The sequence below is a fragment of the Marmota marmota genome, unplaced genomic scaffold (assembly GCF_001458135.2).
Source record: "Marmota marmota marmota unplaced genomic scaffold, marMar, whole genome shotgun sequence".
NCBI classification, from domain to species: Eukaryota; Metazoa; Chordata; class Mammalia; order Rodentia; family Sciuridae; genus Marmota; species Marmota marmota.
The window spans coordinates 9,278,997-9,298,678 of NW_026000170.1; the positions used below are offsets into that span (position 1 = coordinate 9,278,997).

Here is a 19,682-nt window from a genome sequence, read left to right on the forward strand (position 1 = left end):
GAGGGGGGAGGGTGGAGGATGGGAAAGGCAGCGGAGCACAACAGACACTAGTATGGCAATATGTAAATCAATGGATGTGTAACTGATGTGATTCTGCAATCTGTGTATGGGGTGAAGGTGGGAGTTCATAACCCACTTGAATCAAAGTGTGGAATATGATATGTCAAGAAATTTGTAATGTTTTGAACAACCCACAATAAAAAATTAAAAATAAAAAAAAAAGATTTAAAAAAAAATGATGTCAGCTTTGTTTTCAAGGAAGTAATTATTTGTTAAGGAATTTATACAATTAAAGTACAACAAAATACCTAAATGCAGTCTTCATGACTATTTTTGAAAGGAAGACAGAGTAAGGAATTCTGCCTAAAGTCAAGAAAAGTTCATGAGAAGGAGAGAGACATCAGGTTGAATATGAACAGGAATTCTTAATAGAGTATATATTTGGAACACAGATATTATGATAAGAGATTTTTTATTTCTGTAGTGTCTGTTGTGATATTACCTGTTTCATCATGTATGCTGGTAATTTGAGTTTTCTTTCTCCTCTTTGTTAGTATGGCTAAGGGTTTGTCAATTTTATTTTTTCAAAGAACCAACTTTTTGTTTTGTCAGTTTTTTTCAATGTTTCCTTTGTTTTAATTTTGTTGATTTCAGCTCTGATTTTAATTATTTCCTCTCTTCTACTGCTTTTAGTGTTGATTTGTTCTTTTTCTAGGACTTTTAGATGTAGTGGCAAGTCATTTGTTTGTTGACTTTTTTTTTTTTATTTTAAGGAATGAACTTCAAGCAATGAACTTTCCTCTTAGTACTGCCTTCATACTGTCCTAGAGACTTTGATACATTGTATCTGTGTTCTCATTCACCTCTAAAAATTTTTTTTAATCCCCTTGATGACTTTTGCAACCCATTGTTCATTCAGTAGCATATTATTTAGTCTCCAGGTGTTGAGTAGCTTTTATTTTTTATTTCATCATTGATTTGTAATGTCATGCCATTATGATCTGACACAATGCAGGGTAGAATTTAACTTGTTTCAGATATGACTTAAATTGAAATTAGAAAGCCATTTCAATTAGATAAATTTGACTGAAAACAACCACTCTTCATCTCACCATTAGTATTTGCTATTAAATTCTTTTCAGTCCTCCTCCTCTTCTTCCACCACCACCTCCTCCTCTTTCTCTTTCTCCTCCTCCTCTTCCTTCCGAATACTGGATTTCTCCACTGATCATCTCTCTTTGTTTCAATTGACTTTGAATTGTTTCAGGCCATCCTTCAGAAATTATTTGTCAGGATAGGGTTATTTTCAGTTTACTCTATTTTAACATGAGATTGTTATTATAACAATGGATATTTGAAGGAACCTAAAGGACAGTTAACTTAGTGTATTAATCTGTTGTCAGCATACTATATTGACTTTTCTTCTGGAGAAAACCACTTACAAAGCCAATGTAACCAAAAAGGGAGATCTTGGTTCAAACCACTATTCCCCATATTTAAACAAACAAAATGTGTGTGTGTGTGTAACAGAGGCTATATTTGTTTGTTCTTTTATACTCTGCACCCCTAGAGAATTCTAGTATGCACTACATACTTGATATTTAACATTAGGTATTTATTTTGGTATTTATTGTTTTACCCATTCTCTTTCTGGTGGGTTGAAACCACTCAAAAATAAGCTTTAGTCTTAGCATTACATGATAGATACAGTACAGATTTTATGTTAGGAAATATCTGGAGATTCTGACAATTCAAAAACTTCTAAGTACAACAAACGAGTTTTATATATACAATATATATACAATAGGTCAAAATCTTTAAAAGACCAGGATGGACTCATGCGTAAAGGTATCATCACCTCCTACTCATCAAATCTTTTTTATTTTTCTCTTTGTAATTATCCAGTGTTTGTTATCCAGAAGAGTTCCCAGCAAAATCTACCCTCTATGTTTTCATTTTTTTTAGTTGTTGATAAACCTTGATTTTATTTATTTATATGTGGAGCTGAGAATCAAACCCAGTGCTTCACACATGCCCAGGCAAGTGCGCTACCACCGAGCCCCAGCCCCAGCCCAACCCTCTATATTTTCTTAATGCATGGTGTTATCCCAACAATTCTTAGTCTTTTCTCACCCACAATTTTTAAAACATACCATTTCCACTTGCATATCTACCTCTTCTTTTTAGTACATCCATAGTGCCCAACAGGAATTCTTTAGGTAAGTCCTGCAATCAGAAGCTTAATGCCAGAGAAAAGTGAATATTTGGTTTTGTTATAAAATAAGAGTGAACATTCATTGTCATTTTTTCCTTAGAAATTTAAATATGGAGAAAAATCAATAACACAATAAAGCAACTGGAAAATACCCATTTTAATTAGCATAATAAAATTAGGAAATATATATTAAAATTGTATGTTCTTTCTCTTCTCCCAAAGCACATGAATATATAAATGAAGAGATAAATACATTTCTTCACTAAAGCCCTAATATATGGCATTTTTCTATTGAAAGTATAAGTATATGCACAAACTTCTAATGTACCATACAAAGTAGGTGGATTCTAAGTATTAAGTCATCAATTACAGAGTTTCCCTTACCTTCTCCAATACCTGGGCCAATTTATCAGATGTGCTTGGCCATAATTACCATAGGCCATGCTAAAAATTAGAGGACTAGACCAAGGGCCTGAACTTTTTCAGTTGGCTTTATACTCTACTCACCTTTTTATTTCACTTAAGTTCTAATGTATTTACTAAGTGTCTAAGATATTATGTCATATAAAATGAAGTAAAGATCAATATTCCCTCTGTTTCAGTATCTCATATTTTAATAGAAATGGGGTCACACATCTAAGTGGACTATAGTGTGTGTGTGTGTGTGTGTGTGTGTGTGTGTGTGGTATGTATCTTGATAAGGATTCTACTAGCAACTGATAAATTTGTATCAGCCAGTTCTGGGATCTGAGATGAGAGCAGCAGAGTGGTAGAACCAGAGCGGGACACTGAAGGAGTCCTCCAGCACTGTAATCCCTCTAGGGGCATCACCCTGTACTCATTCCTTGTTTGTACAAGCCCTTGTGAACTCTAAATAAATTTCAAGTAACAAGTTGTGTGTAATAAATAAGAGTCATAGAGGAGCGAGATAAGACAGGGAGTTTAACATGAAGTGCACAAAGTCACAGATGTTGGAGTTCGTTTACTCTCTTCCATTTGTGTTGCTTCCTTTCTCTATATTTTGCCACCCGTCCCCTTTCTCTCTTCTACTTGTTTTTAACCTTGATTTATTGATGAAACATCTATCTATAATCAAAGTTTATCCAGGCTGTATATCTTAATAAGTTCTGGTTATGGAAATGTATTAAACAAGATACAAAAGTAATAACATGGAATAAAAGCTTGGTGAAGATAATTTCATTAAAATTAAAATTTATTTTTATCAAAATTCATAAGATACCATGAAGTATTTTATTGTAAGATTTGAAAAATAGAAAGGAGGATTTTCTACCTAGAAACTATAAAGGACTTATATCCAGAATGTATGAATAAATTTTAAGAAAAATGAAAGCACAGCAAAAAGACCTGAGTGTTATTTTACAGAAAAGAAAATGTGAACAACCTATGGAACAATAAAATTTATTGTCCACATAAATTTAGAAAGTTCCACTAAATAGATTTAAGAATTTTTGCAGGGTCAGATTATCTTTAAATTTCCAGAAATTTACTCAAAGATATACAATTGGAAGAATGTTCCTCCTTAAGAGAACAATAAAGTCATTATGTATTTGGGAAATAGATGAAATACAAGTTTAAAAAGAATTACTTAAAAATAGGAATTCTTAATTGCCTATAACATTAAGAAGAAGAGCAATTTGATTTTAAAAAAACACTAGCTTTCAATTTATCACCTTCTGATGAAATCTCAGGTGGCATTGGCTCATTAAACAATATTCTATTTAACCTGCAGCTATTCATTCACATTCTGTGACAGTCTCAATTCCAACAACTCAGTTTTTTCTAATTTGACTAGCATTCAATTTAATCCTCTTTGTTTGTTTTCTACTTGCCTACAGATAAAATCCTAGCTTGGAAACTTTTCTTGGAATCTAAACTCACAACGTTTTGACAGAAGTCAAAGTCCCTAAGCCCTTCAGCCTTAACAGTTTAGGCTTATTCTCGTAATTCACTCAACTTTTCACCAATCCTCAAATATGCCAAACTCCCTGACTCCAGTTTGGCCCGAGTTTTTGTTTTGCAAATGAAGATGTACACTTTCACTTTGTCTGACAATCTCTTATTTTGGTGCATTATAAGCACACTGGATCTGTTCTATAAACATCAGCTTATTAAAACACACACACACACACACAAACCACAATTAAAACTACCTAAAATAAATATAAATTGCTTTAAATTCTGTACTGCAAATGCATGAATGCTAATTATGATATGCTTTTTTTATGTGCATTTGATTTTACATAATTTAAAATAAGGAAAAATCAATAGTAAAAGTGTATAATAATATCATTTCAAACAGTAGTTATTTTTCCCTTTAAGTATTTGTGCAGTATTTTTTCATATACATAAGAAAATTAATATTGGTAGCTTGTAATGTTTTTGCTAATGTTATCATTGATCATATTCATAAGATAACTTGTGAAGAAAAAATGCTTTTAAACTTTTAGTCAAGAAAAATCAACAGAAATGAACAGAGTTTATGATAAGAAATGATTCACAACTTAAAGTGAAGAACTCTACTTAAACTGACTAATACAGGTACTTAAAATTATCTATTATATTTTTTAGAGATTTTTAAATACCTTTGAAATGATATATCAAAGGCTTTCTGATCACAATGTTTGGCTGATGAGCACAAATTCATATATTGATCTCTTTCCTTTGACTTCTAAACTAATAAACATTTGTGGGCTTGTCTTTAAATATGTTTCCTAATTATATAATTAAAATAATTACTTGTAAAATTAGATGGGGCCCTTGGGAATGTCAGCAATTTTTGTTTTGTCTATAATTTTGGATGATTTAGATCATTTTCAAGTCAAAGAAGGAATTATTTAAAATACAAATTCACCAGAAATTAATTGTAGAAGGATTTAAAATGCACATATTTTTGACCTTTAGAGGAAATGTCTACAAAGACTTTGGAGAGAAAATGTAAGTATTCCATAAAATCTCATGTGAAAATAAATAGAGATCCAAAACCTAACTATAAAAGTATAAAATTTATGCCAGGTAGTTTCAGATTGTAATCCTTCCTACCAGCATGCAATATTTCCATTTGCACACAATCATAAATACTACAAAGGAAGTATATCTGCATAGAATATAAACATGAATTTTGTTTTTCAGTTTTTTTATCGAATTGTGCTGTCAAACTTGTATATGACAAGTCAAATTCTCTTCTGGTTATTCATTATTATATAAATTCTGACATGAATTGTTTCCATTACATAGTTCAACAGATTCTCCTTCTGATATAAGTGGTTTTGAAAATTAGAATTATAAAAATAAAAATCAAAACTCACTATTTTCCTGAAAGACTATAGTCTTTGTCAAGATGTTATAAATTATAAAACCAATTATTAATATATTAAAATTTGTAATAGCCTCCTGAAAAAATAATATTAGTTCAAAACACAAACTAGAAGTATTAAGTACAATATTTAAATCCTCCTTTATATTTTTACAAATTTCTTCAGCATTTTTTCAACTGTGATTTAAAACTCAGCTATTTGTTTTTGCTTGGTGACTTTTCCGTAACTAAAAGTTTTAAGTGGAAATTTTAAATTACCACAAAACTTATATGGTCATTCAACAGTGATCAAATATCCTGATATGTTTCCCTATTAAATGTGCTCTCCATTCTGGAAAACCCCAACTTTCCATCTTTTGTGAAGACCAAACTCATGGTCTTACCTCACAAATCATGGGAACATAGGAGGAGAGGCAAGAAGTACATTTCATTACTCTGTTCACCATCTTCCTTACCTCTAACCCATTTTTTTCCCTCTTGTACTGATAGGCATATTTCTACCCATTACATTATGATAAAAAAATGCAGTAGAACAAGTGATTTTAAAAAATTAAAAATTATAGTAGAGATGAATGGAGCTGATGGAGAAAATTATTCAGGGCTATTGTCTTGTTTCAGGTATAGAGTCACAACAAGTTGGCTAGATCAAAAGTTGGAAAGAGAAGCTGATAATGTTCAAGACTAAGAACAATTAGAACATGTAGAGACTACTGGGATCTAAGAAGACAAAGTCTAACTCTTGAAGGACTCTCACCACCTCCAACCTCAATACCCTGAGAGACTTTAGCAGAAGCTGATCTTTTAGCACTAGACACCTAGGACTCTAAAGCTGATGGAGGAGATGTAGTCAGAGCCACCCTAAAAAAAATGGTTCAACCTACTACCCACTTTCTCTAGAAAAAGAGAAAATGTTAACCTCATATGTAAACATGCAATTCCTCATCAAATCCTTTTATTAGTATACTTACAATAGAATTAAAAGTTATTTTTCCTCCAGATGCACATTCACCATTTTATTTCACGTTATTATCATAGTTTAATTTATAAGCAAGTCTTTCATGACCCAAGTTGTAAGCCCATCTCAACCACAGGGACTCCATGAGGCTGACTTGCCCCAATCAAATTCATCAATGGTTTCTCTTGATAATTAGAATGAAATTCTATGCTCTAAGTCCTTTCCCACCCCTTTATCTAAGAAACTATATTTGCAACCTTACTTCTTTCCACTTTTTTTTTCACTTTACTTCACCCTTGCAACACTGACTTCCTTTATGCTTTTGAAATATTCTGTGATTTTTATCATAAATCTGTTGTTTTACCTGTCAGACTGATCCTTCCTCAAGCTCTTTATAAAGAGCTTGTATAATTCTATCCTTCAAGTTTCATTTTATATGTTGTGTTTTTGAAAAGGTATTTTCTAGTTACCATATTTGTAGAAAATATCTCTTACCTCTCATTCCTTTATACACACATACACAACACACATTAAGGTGTGCACACGTACGTGCACACACACTCACAAGAAAAGGCTCTATTCTCTTATATTTTTTCTAGGACTTATAATAATGGAACTTATATTTTCATGGAAAAGTCCTAAAATAAGAAAACAGTATTAATTTTTATATGATTTCAAAATAATATGATGTATCAAGTATATGATGTATCAAGTCAAAATTCCAAGTGAGGTTATCATTTACATTTTACTATAATAACTATCTTATCACATTTATAAATTAAATAACTATTCATTTTATATCTGTGTTCTCCATTATGCTTTTTTAAGTGCTAACTACAGAGCTCAGATCCTGACAACATCAAAAGATGTTGGTTATTGGGCTGGGGATGTGGCTCAAGCAGTAGCGCACTCGCCTGGCATGCGTGCGGCCTGGGTTCTATCCTCAGCACCACATACAAACAAAGATGTTGTGTCTGCCGAAAACTAAAAAAATAAATATTAAAAAATTCTCTCTCACTCTCACTCTCTCTCTTTTTTTTTTTTTTTTTTAAAGATGTTGGTTATATGTGTAAAGAAATTAATGGAAAAACTCAGAAATTCGTGCTGAGGTGGGAATATTTCTCTCTCTCTCTCTCTCTCTCTCTCTCTCTCTCTCTCTCTTTGTTAATACCTTTATTTTATTTATTTTTATGTGTTGCTAAGGATCAAACTCAGGGCCTTGTTTGTGCTAGGTGAGTGCTCTACCACTGAGCCACAACCCCAGCCCCTGAGGTTGGAATATTCCTGAAAATTAAGTGCTTCAGGATCTCCTTGCAAATGTGATTTAATGTTTGCCAAATGGTATTGTTTTCATTTATTTTTTTTACTAGAAATGAAATTAATTTCATATACTCACACAAAGGAATTTTCATGGAACAATTCAAATATATTAAAACACATTTACAGATAATTCTTATTTACCTAAATTGTTATAGTTTCTTCCATTTGAGCATAAAATACACAGAAGCATGAAATTTACTCTGAAATATATTCTTAAGTACAGGTGATGGAAAAAGAGAAAGCACTAATAATTAACTTTATTCTACATTTTTTTTTAGTCACTGACTTTTTGTACTTTTAAAGAAACTCAGTACAAACCAATTCAACATATGTTTTTAATATATTTTCTTTTACCAAAGGTGTGCCTAAAATATTGTAAGTTATTAAACTCTATGGACAGGGGTATTTTGAAATGCACTAGAGGGAAATATATGCAAGCATTGAGTCAATGGGTTAATTTGACAAGTATCTTAGAGACTATTCAAATATGTGGTTCTGAGCTATTTTAGTCAGATTTTTGCTGCTATGACTAAAGGACCTAACCAGCACAATTATAGAGGAGAAAGAGTTTATTTGAGGTCTTATTCCAGAGAAGGTCAGCTCTATTCCTCAGGGCTCGAGGTGAAGCCAAATATATGGCAGAGTATGTGGCATAAGGAAGCAGATCACATCATGGTGATCAAGAAACAGAGGGATAAAGAGAGACTCTAGTTCCAGATACAAAATATATAATCCATAGCCACACACCCAATTAACCACTTCCTCCAGCCCCACCCCACCCGAGCCACCACCCAATTAATCCCATCAGGGATCAATTCACTGATTGGTTTAAGACACTCACAATCCAATCATTTCTCCTCTGAACCTTCTTGCATTGTCTCATACATGAACTTTTGGGGGACACCTCATATCCAAACCATAACTAATAAGCCATTGTACAAAATAGCATTATTTTATTTCTCTAAGCTTATTTTCCTCCTACAAAGACAATTTATTTTGTGGATAATTTCAATACTCAGTGATGAAATATGTTTGCTAGTCACTTATCAATCATGTGTCTAGAATATTTGGTTCAATTTGTTGGACTAACAAGATAAAATTGCAATCTTGTTAAATTAGTTCTTGCAATGGTCAAATAAAACAAAATCAATAAATAAGGATTTTCAAGAGCCGCTTTGTCTATCTTTTTTTTCTTTTCAGTAAAAGAATAAGTCATTATAATTTAATTCCATTTAATTATGTTTCAGTTTGATTTTTCTCTTATTTAAGCAACATTCAGCTGATTCACCATTGTGTCCCCAACTTTTTGTTTGAAACCAGTAATAGTTTAAAAAAGTACCAAAAATGAACAAAAGTCCTAAGTATTTTTATTGTATTTTACATTTTAATTCCAAACTACTTTTATTTTAGACAGTAGACATTTATGAATTCATTGGAGACTAGAAAGGAGTTTTTTTTTTTTTTTTTTCCTAAGCCTACCTGGCTGAACATAGTACGTATGAATCTTAGAAAAAGTAATTCATGCCCAAGATTGAACTTGGTCTTCTCTCAATTCATGGTTTCAAACAGCTTATCTTGCCTATTGATCTCTTTCTCCCCTGAGCTAGCTAATCAAATCTCTTCATCCCAGCCCTCAAATCCCCTGGCTGATGTTCATCATCCTTCACTCTCTTCTACTGCTTTGTCTCTTTGAAAGTCTGCTAGTCTCTCATCCTTTACTCTCCAGTGCTACTTCAAAGTTTTGCCCATTTTTTCCTCTTCAGAAAAAACATCATGCCCATTCAATTATTTGGTAACATAGAGTTAATAGTCAAGTACTTCAAATACTAGAGATCCAGGATGACTAAGCTGGTAAACAGCCACATTGCCTCTGGCTCTGGGAGGAAATGTTCTTTTAGAAATCAGGCTTCTTATGAGAGTAGGCAGCAGAAAGTGCACAAAAATGATCAACTCTGTTTAGAACCAGACAAAACAATTTTCAAATCCCTATTCTATTATTTAAAATGCAGGTGGGTTTTAAAAAAAATTTTCTTACCTTTCTTAAAAAGTGAAATCATGACCATCATTCAGATAAACATGAATGGATCATTAAAATTTTATTCTCATTAATGAAGAAACCAGGAACATTATCGAAATGAGTTCAAAAGAGAATCCAAGGATGCATATATAGATGGTTTTTATGTATGCTGTGTGTGTATACACACAATCTATCTATATGTACATGCTACATGCACACACCACACACACACATACACACAAAGCCCAGGTATATTTAAAGGTGTATTTTTGTAATTGGCCATTTTTAAATTAATTTTCTGATTTTTTTGAGAATGCATTCAGACTCTAAGGTAAATGGGTTTAATTTTTAATAATTGGTTCAGAATATAGAAGGTACGTTTTGAAGTGAAATTCTACTGATTTTGTTTCCACTTTTCCAGCATACCATTTCATCAATATTACAGTGTTGTTTTGGCTGATCAGTAGAGGATGCCTTGAAAATTCCCAATTTTTCCTACTCACATTTGTCTTGGAGAATAATATGCCAGGTTACAGATTTTTAACTCATTATAGAAGACTACTAAGGTGATGTTCAGCAAGAAAAATAGTCATGCTAATTTAGATATTCTGCTTAATGAATATATCACTGGCAACATTAAATATCAAATGTACTAGTTATAAAAACTCAATGGTCAGCAAATTACAAATAGGTATCATTAATGGCAAATGAGCATCTCATTATGTATAATTTGGCAATATTTCCCTGAGGAACACCTGTACTGCTTTCACAAATAGTGCTCTTTAGGTGGTATTGTGAAATTGGTGAATACATTTGACAATGTTGAATTTTATGAGAGCTCTGTGAGCTTCGAAAATCGTCAAAATTAAGAACCCGGACCCAATTCTCTTGTGCTTTGGAAATGACACACTGCAAAAACAAAACAAAACAAAACAAAACAAAACAAAACAAAAAAACACACCCTGCCCCATGCAACTTGGATCAGACTCCTGGGCACCCTATTTGCTTGTTACAAGGCAAGACACAAATCTTTCAAAAATCCATCTTTGTCCCATAAATGATTAGCTGAACTGTTTGCTCCCCTTTGTCCATATGGGGAAAAAAATGTTGCTAACCAAACTCTGGTTAAGTTTGTCTTTCTACAAGGCCCCTAAACTTCAATCCACCTCAGCCTGAGCAGTGAGGTAGTGCCTCCTGAGAACAGGCTGACCTCATAATAAAACATTCTCAGATCAACTGTGTGATCTTGCTACAAGTAAACCCTTTCCATAAATCTGGTTCTGTGTAGCCTTGTTTAATCATTCCATAAAAGAAACTCACTTATTGTCTAATGCTTGAGACAGTTGTAGACCTTAACATCAGAGTATATTCCCTACTGCAATCGTTCTTTTATAACCCTCCTTGCTACATTTATTTTAAATAAAGCCTGTCCTTACCAAGTCCACATTTGTTTGTTTGTTTTTGGTATCTCAAACTCTTACACAAAGTATAAATCTGGGTTGGTTTCTTACATTTCATTCAGTCTTGTGTCCTTCTTACTCCCATGGTCTTCTGGGGTTCCATTGCACATAACATTTGGTTTTTAAATAACATTTATTTCTCAAGATCCCTGTGCCCTATTCTTTGTATGCTTATCTATCTTTTGGATTACTGTTAAAAACCCATGAATATATATTTATAAAGTTCAATCTGTTTAGTTAGAATAAGCTGGTGCTTTTTCTATGCAATACAAATTATTTTCTATGCAATACAAATGATTCTGAAACTTTCTTCTGCAGCTTATTTTGGTACTAGGGATTGAACACAGAGATGCTTAACCACTGAGCCACATCCCCAGCCCTTTTTATATTTTCCTTAGAGACAGGGTCTTGCTGTGTTGCTTAGGGCTTCACTAAGTTACTGAGGCTGGCTTTGAATTTACAATCCTCCTGCCTCAGCCTCCAGAGCCACTAGGATTACAGGCGTGCATCACTGTGCCCAGTCTAATTTAGTTTTTAGAGTAAATTTATCAATAAATAAATGTCTGAAGACCTGAATTGTGTCTCAGTTCATCTATGATGCTTTGGGGCAATTTCCATGATTTCCTTGATCTTATCTATACATGATAATACTAATACAGACGATACTCATCTATCCTAGTAATCTGACATACACTTAATAAGGTCAGTCTATAACTATATTTTAAAATTTACAAACCAGTAGACACATGAATGTATTTTTAGCTCTACCTTAAACCCAATTACTTTCATTAAGACAATTAACTATGTGTAGGACATTTTCTCTCAGTGTTTGTATAAGTGTATCAAGAGTTTTTATTTATTAAAGATTATTTACATAGACTATACATTTTTAGTTACCTACTAATGATATAATTTTTTTTTATGGAACAGTCAGGTCAAAGCATTTGGAAATAGCAAGTCAAAGATTTTCCTGAAAAGGACAAACTCCTCTTGAACCTATTGATCAAAAAAACAAAACAAACAAACAAACAAACAAAAACTAAGTACCAAATTAATAAGACTCAAGAGAGAAGGTGAGGATGAAGTTGCTAAGGAATCTATGTTGACTGAATGTTCCTTTATCGAGTGGAGAATCCACTAATATTTTGGAGAAGTGAAGTGCCAGTGAGAATAAACCAGAAACTACTATAATCCCCCAGATATTTAAAGTATGGTGATGTCAAGGCAAGGTTACTAATTCTGGCCATTGGATTGGTAAGAAAGCTGTGCTTAAGTCACTCAAAGTCAAAACATTTAAATATGTGGTTCCCCTATCTTAATATTCCCTTTTCATGGTGACCTTTGAGGTTGCATGCACCATATGAAAAACACCTCTGAGTATTGACAGGAACATTTTATAAGTGGTCTTTAGTCTTTGTTGTTAGACCACTGAGGTATTAGGATGGTTTGATACTCCAGCATACAATAAATAGCTTGAATTCTAAAAAGAGGATGAGCTAATATTTGGGCATATTGAATTGGAGTAGATTTTTATACTCATAGTGGCTCTTTTAAAGCCTGCTATAAAACAGGCTCTGAAGAGAAGCTGAATAAAGAAAATACCTACTAACTGGTAGCTATGACAATGAAGAAATTGATGTTGATGCTGCTGATGAGGAGGAGGAGGAAGAATGAGGAAGTGTTCACTTGAATTTAAATTTGGTGCTCAGAAGTCAGGTCTGCATGTGATGTTCAAATGGTAGATCATATTCTACAACATATTAAGAAGACTATACATCATGAACAACTTGGTTTTATTCCAAGGATGCAAGGATAGTTTACCATATACAAATGAGTATAAGTAAGTCACTGTATGAATAGGATTAAGAACAAAAATCACATGTAGATGCAAAGAAATCTACAAAACTCTGCATCCATTCATTAAATAAACTAGGAATAGAAGGAACTTACATCAACACCACAAGGCTATCCATGACGACTCTAAAACCAACTCTCAAATGGAGAAAAACTGAATGCAAGTCCTTTAAAATCTGAAATAAGACAATAATGTCAACTTTCACTTCTATTTAATACAGTATGAGATATTCTAACCAGAGCAATTGAGCAAAAGAAGAAAATAAAAGGGGTAAAAGTAGAAAAGGAAGAATTCAAATTATTACTGTTGCAGATACTATGATCCTATACTTAAAGGATCCAAAATGTTTCACCAGAAAGAAGACTAATAAAGCTAATAAATTCAGCAAAGTTGAAGTTTACAAAATCAACATACAAAAATGAATAGCTTTCCTATATATCATTAATAACTTGGCTGAGAAAAAAAAAACAGGAAAACATTATCATTCAAAATAGCCTAAAAACATAAAATAAAATACCTAGGAGTAAATCTAGCCAAGGAGGTAAAAAACGTCTACAATGAAAACTACAAGATGCTGAAGAAAAAAAAAGCTGAGGAGAACACAAAAAGATGATTAAATATCTTATGTTCATGGATGGCAGAATTTATATTGGTTAAATGGCCATATTACCAAAATTCACACTCAGATTCAATCCAATCCCCATCAAAATATCAATGGCATTCTTCACAGAACTAGGGAAAACAGTTCTGAAATTCATTTGGAAGAATAAAAAACCCAGACAATCAAAGCAATTCTAAGTCAAAAAAGCAATACTGAAGACATCACAATACCTGATGTCAAATTATACTACAGTGATACAGTAATAAAAGCTTCATGGTACTGGTATAAAAACAGACATTTAGATCAGTGGAACACAATAAAAAAAAATCTACACAGATACAGCCATCTGATCCTTGTCAAAAGTGCCAATTCAAACATACATTGGAAGAAAGATAACCTTTATAACAAAAGGTGCTGGGAAAACTGTATATCCATATGTAGAAGAATGAAACTATATCACTATCTTTTGCCATACACAAAAGCCAATCAAAATGAGTAAAGGACCTAAGTATGAGACCAGAAACTGCAACTCCTGAAAAAAAATCTGTTTAGGAATCCAGCATATAGAAACAGGCAATGACCTCCTCAACACTCAGGAAATCATAGCAAAAATTAATAAATGTGACACTATTGGTATCAAATTAAAAAGCTTCTGCACAGCAAAAGAAACAATTAAGAATGTGAAGAGAGAAACTAAAGAATGGAAGAAAATCTTTGTTAAGCTTCTCTTCTGACACCAGTTAACAAATGGGCAAAATGAACTAAATAGGCACTTCTCAAAAGAAGAAATAAAAATGACTAACAAATATATTTAAGAAGGACAACATCATTAACAATTAGAGAAATTCAAATCAAAATTACACTGGGATTTCACCTGTTAAAATGGCACACAAATATTTTTAAATGCTGGAGAGGGTGTGGAAAAAAAAAGGAGTACCTTTATGCTGTTAATATGATTGGAAATTAGTGCAACCACTATGGAAATCAACATGAAGTTTCCTCAAAGACAAGGAATGGAACAACCTGATGATCCAGTTATATCACTCCTTGGTATTTATATGCACATCTCTAATGATACGCATATACCAAAGTTTATAGCAGCACAATTCACAATAGCCAAATTATGGAACCAGCCTACATGTCCATAAATCGATGAATGGATAAAGAAAATGTGTTATGTGTAAAAAATGATTTATTCAGCCATAAAGAAGAATGAAATTAAATGGAACTTTCAAACATTTTATAAGTAAAATAATCCAAACTCTCAAAGTCAAGGATCATGTTTTTTCTCTCATGTGTGGAAACCAGAGAGGAAGAAGAAAAAGAAAGGTGTGGTGGAGGAATCTCTTGTAATCAAAGGGAGACCAGCAGAGTAGAGGAAAGGGACCAGAGTGAGGGAGGAGGGGAGGTAAAGGGAAACACTGGAGAATAATATTAACCAAATCATACTGTTTGTTGTGTGTATGTGTGAATATGTAACACTGAATCAATCCCACTATTATATATAATTATAATACAACAATAAAATGGGGAAAAGACTATTTTGGGAAAACAGGGAAGATTTAAATTGCCACCTGAAACCTTGACTGCATGAGTAAGAGACCAATGACTTTCTGCCGTCCTTCTCATGTCCTGTTACTAACTAGTTTGTTCAAGGATGGCTCCCCAGTGGAAGCCCATGGTCCAATGTGAATTTTTATCTCTCTATATGTCTACATATGAGATTATCAGAAAGACCATGTGACCAGAACTACTTCAAATCATTCCATTCATGAAGTTTAAAATTTATGCTTTATAGTTTATTTTTCTGGGTATTTGATCATGTTAACACTATTTTCTTTGGCAACTAACACTCTGTTTTTGTATATATATATACAAAATGTAAATGTGTGTGGGGGGGGTTTTTTGTGTATATATGTATATATATATACACAAACCCCCCCACACACACATTTGATGTATATATAAAAGATAAAATTATCTTTTATCTTCCCCAAAATATGAAAATCTTAAAGCTGTTTAGGAAATCCATAGGCTTATTACAAAACTTAATTTTATGAAAACTTGAAAAAAGTGATAAGGTGGAAAGAGAGTTTCTCAACTAAAATAGGAGATTTAGAGTAACCTGAAAGAGCTGATAACTCTGAATCATGTGTAAATTATCTTATAAAATATAAAATTATATATAAATAATCAATTCTTGTGTATAATAATTTACAAGCATATCCTTACCCTGTTCAATAAAAGTAAATGTTGATTTACTGCAAAAGTAAACACAGCATTGCAAGTATGTGTATATTAAAGTCAAAAGCATGTCAACTAGTTGTGGTACTTGAAAAGAAGGACCACAATAACCCATTTCTGGAGTATAAATTTAAAAAGCTACAATTTTTTCCCCACAGACCACTCAACAATCAGAAATGCTACCATCCCATTCCTTATACTGTATTTCACATTTAGAATATCCTTAGAGAATCCACATTAGAAATGAAAATAGAAGCTGAACTCCAAATGAAAGAAGATGTTAATATTTTTATATTTAACTATAAATTACTGGATTGTATCAGTAGAATGTGAACTTGCTTAAGAATTCCTCTTATGGCCATATATGTTAAATAAAATCTGTTCTGAATCAAATAAACTTGGGACTGACAAGAAGTTATGTACACTAACATATTTTAAATCATTTTCATTCACCAAGCTCAAATTTTGTGCTTAACTTTTTACTTTCCTGGGTATCTAATCATGACCACACTATTTGTTTCAGCGCCTGACACTTTCTTATATTTTTATGGAGTGAATTTGAAGCATTATGCAGACACAGACTTCTTCTTTCCCTCTTGCTTCCTTCCTCCTTCCTTCTTTCTATCCTTCCTTTCTTCTTCCTTCCTTCCTTCCTTTTCCTCTCTCATTCCTCCATCCCTTCTTCCATTTCCTCCTTTCCTTTCCTTCTACCTCATTTTTCTATTTTTTTCCTCCATCTTTCTCCTTCTCTTCCTCAGTTTCCTGTCTTCCTCTTCCTGCTTTCTTGTTGACTTGACCAAAGAGTTCAGATATACAAAAATATGCACATGGAAGATTACAGCAAGTTTATTTAGAACCATCTAAACTTGGAAGCATCCAAGGTGTACTTCAGCAGCTTTAGGGACAAATAAATATTCAGTATTAAAAACAAATGAGCTATCAGACCATTGAAAGACATGAAAGAAACTCAATCATATGTTGCTAAGAGAAAAAAAGCCAATCTTGAAAGATTGTACATACCATGTAATTCCAACTATATGGCATTCTATAGAAGGCAAATCTATGGAAGCAATGAAAGATGAGTGTTTGACAGAGGATAGGGAGACATGAGTAAGTGGGGCAGGGCAGTGAAACTACTATGTATGATATTACCAGCAGAGGGATAGAAGCCATTATATATTTGTCCAAGCACACAGAATGTATGTCACCAAGAGTAGATACCAATATAAGCAATAGACTTTCCGATGATTATGATATATAGATTGATTGGTTTTAACAAATGTATATTTCAGTGTTGAATATTAATAATGAAGGTGATACATATGGTGGATGAGGATATTTTGGGATATTTCTCTCAATTTTGCTGTGAATATAAAACTTCTCTATAAAGCAGTCTTATTAAAAATATTTAGACATCAAAGGACATGTATTGTACGGATTCACTTTTGGAAAATGTCAGAAATAGAAAGATTTATAGAGAAAGAAAGATAATTAAAAGCTACCTGAAGCCAAGAGGAAAAGAGAATGGAGTAATATTGTTTAATGGATACAGAATTTTATCGGATTCAATGAAAGAAAAATTGGAAACAAGTAATGGTAAATGTTGCTCATTATTGTGAAAGTAATTAATGTTGCTGTATTGTACCCTTAAAATGGTTAGTATAGTAAATTTGATGGTTATATATACACACAAAACTTTTTATTTCCCCATAATCAATGAAATGATTCTAAGAGCAAGAAAAATAATAATTTAAAACTTGCCCAATTTTTTGCTGAAACATTTCCTGTAAAGAGTTAAATATGATAAGGCCTATAATCAATAACTAAGCCACATGGATGCCCTTGAAGTCTCAGCTCTCCACCTGCTATGCTATGCTTTTTGAAAATCCTTACATTGCCATACTTTGGCCATGTTTTGAGTGACATTATAGGCTTCATACTCTTGAAGTAAACATTAATAAAACATTCTGTGTGCTCATCCTCTACCTTAATCACTGATGCTGCGCTAGTTTTGTGTGACCAAAATGCTGAATTGATAGCGTTTGTAAATCCAAGGCTAGATTTCCTTGGTTAGGAAATATCTGTCTGCAAGTCTGCCCCTTGTTTTGAAGGGAGCTTCTCTGAGTTCTGATAGGTGAAACTCTTCTCTGTAGATCCTTTATATCTTCTTAGAAACAAATACCATCTTTGATCTGTTCTTTGTTTTAACACACATTTAGACAGTGTACTGATAATGTGCTTTGAACAGAATCTTTATTTGGAAATTGAGAGAGAAGAATTTTACTAAAGGCTTTGGTGCACTCTAAGTGACCTGGGGCAGGAGATGGGGGAGTCACTTATATCTCCTGGACTTAATGACCCTTTTTGCTAGATTAGAGTTTATGTGTTTGACAAAATGCATTAGCACTAGAAATCTTTTTGTACATATATAAACAGTAGCAAATCTGTTCTTGTTAACATTTTTTTTTTATTCCCTTGTCTTCATACATGAAGCATCAGGTAAAGAGAACTGGATTTAATGATAGTAATTTTCCTATATATTTGTGTGGTAATCCTCTTCAGAACTAATTTTGGATTATATTTTTATATTTAAAATGAATTCATATCTTTGAACACAATGTAGCATTTATTTTATCATTATTTATTTATTAAGATGAAAGTCACATAAAATTCAATTAGTCCATTTAATGGGAACAATTTAGTGATATTTGTAACATACAAAAGGTTACGCAACTGCTATTTAATTCTAAAACATTTCAACATATTATTTTTAAATAACTGTTTTCCTAATCATTAAATAATATCATACACAACATTAAAAGATAGATTGTGGTGAAAATTAAAATTAAATCAACATGAATGCTATAGAAAAAAGCTAGAATTAAAATTTGGGAGTAGATATGTATGTGTGTACACACATGTGCGCACACACACACACATACAAATGCACAGTTCTCTAATATACCAGACACCCATTATTAGTATGTAAATAACTAGAAGCAAAACCGACATTATAACTTAGTTTGATGTTCAAGTTAAAATACTATTTCAGAGAAAGAAATATTTATAATCTACAGAAATTCCTGTAATTGCCAACAAGCAAGGTCAAGATTTTAAAAACTGAAGAAAACTCCATTTCCCCCTTAATAGTCATTGGTATAAAATAAGATATAACACAATTAAATTACACAGTTTTATATAGTAGTCCAACATGAATCCCAAAATTTCCATTAATGAAACAATATTAATATATTACCTCAAAAATGCCTTGTGTGGACCTTACCCAAGGATCTCAGGACATTTCTCATATTTATTGACATGGTGACACAAGCAGGAAAATGTTCAACAGTAATTTTTTTGCACAAAATTATAGAGAACTTTGAGGGAAATACTGGGAATCAACTAAGATGTAGCTAAAAGAGGAAGTTAAAAGGCTTTGCTTTTTATATAAATAACAAATCCAAGTCAACATGTTAAAGGACTTCTACCGTGTGCCATGCTTGGGCTTCTTCTGCTGCCTCTGATCAGGGTGTTCATCCAGAAGCTGTATATTACAAAGCTGCTTATCTACCTTTACTCTCTTTTCCTGCTGTTTAGCATTGGCTCCAAAGGTGCAACATTGACATAGAAAAATGCTACTCCTGGGTGACGAGCTCTCAATCAATCTCCTCTTTTCTGTGA

The 19,682-nt window shown here is 32.6% G+C and overlaps 1 long non-coding RNA gene across 1 annotated transcript in view; it reads right to left on the reverse strand.

Moving 5' to 3' along the window:
• Window positions 1-13,926, reverse strand: part of LOC125611841 — a 19,522-nt gene extending 5,596 nt beyond the window's left edge. Inside the window, exons 1-2 of the long non-coding RNA XR_007342075.1 lie at window positions 13,252-13,926; window positions 2,154-2,239 (exon numbers count right to left, since the gene is read on the reverse strand). This is a non-coding gene — a long non-coding RNA (uncharacterized LOC125611841). The remainder of the gene's footprint in view (window positions 1-2,153; window positions 2,240-13,251) is intronic.
• Between the last annotated feature and the right edge of the window lie 5,756 nt (window positions 13,927-19,682).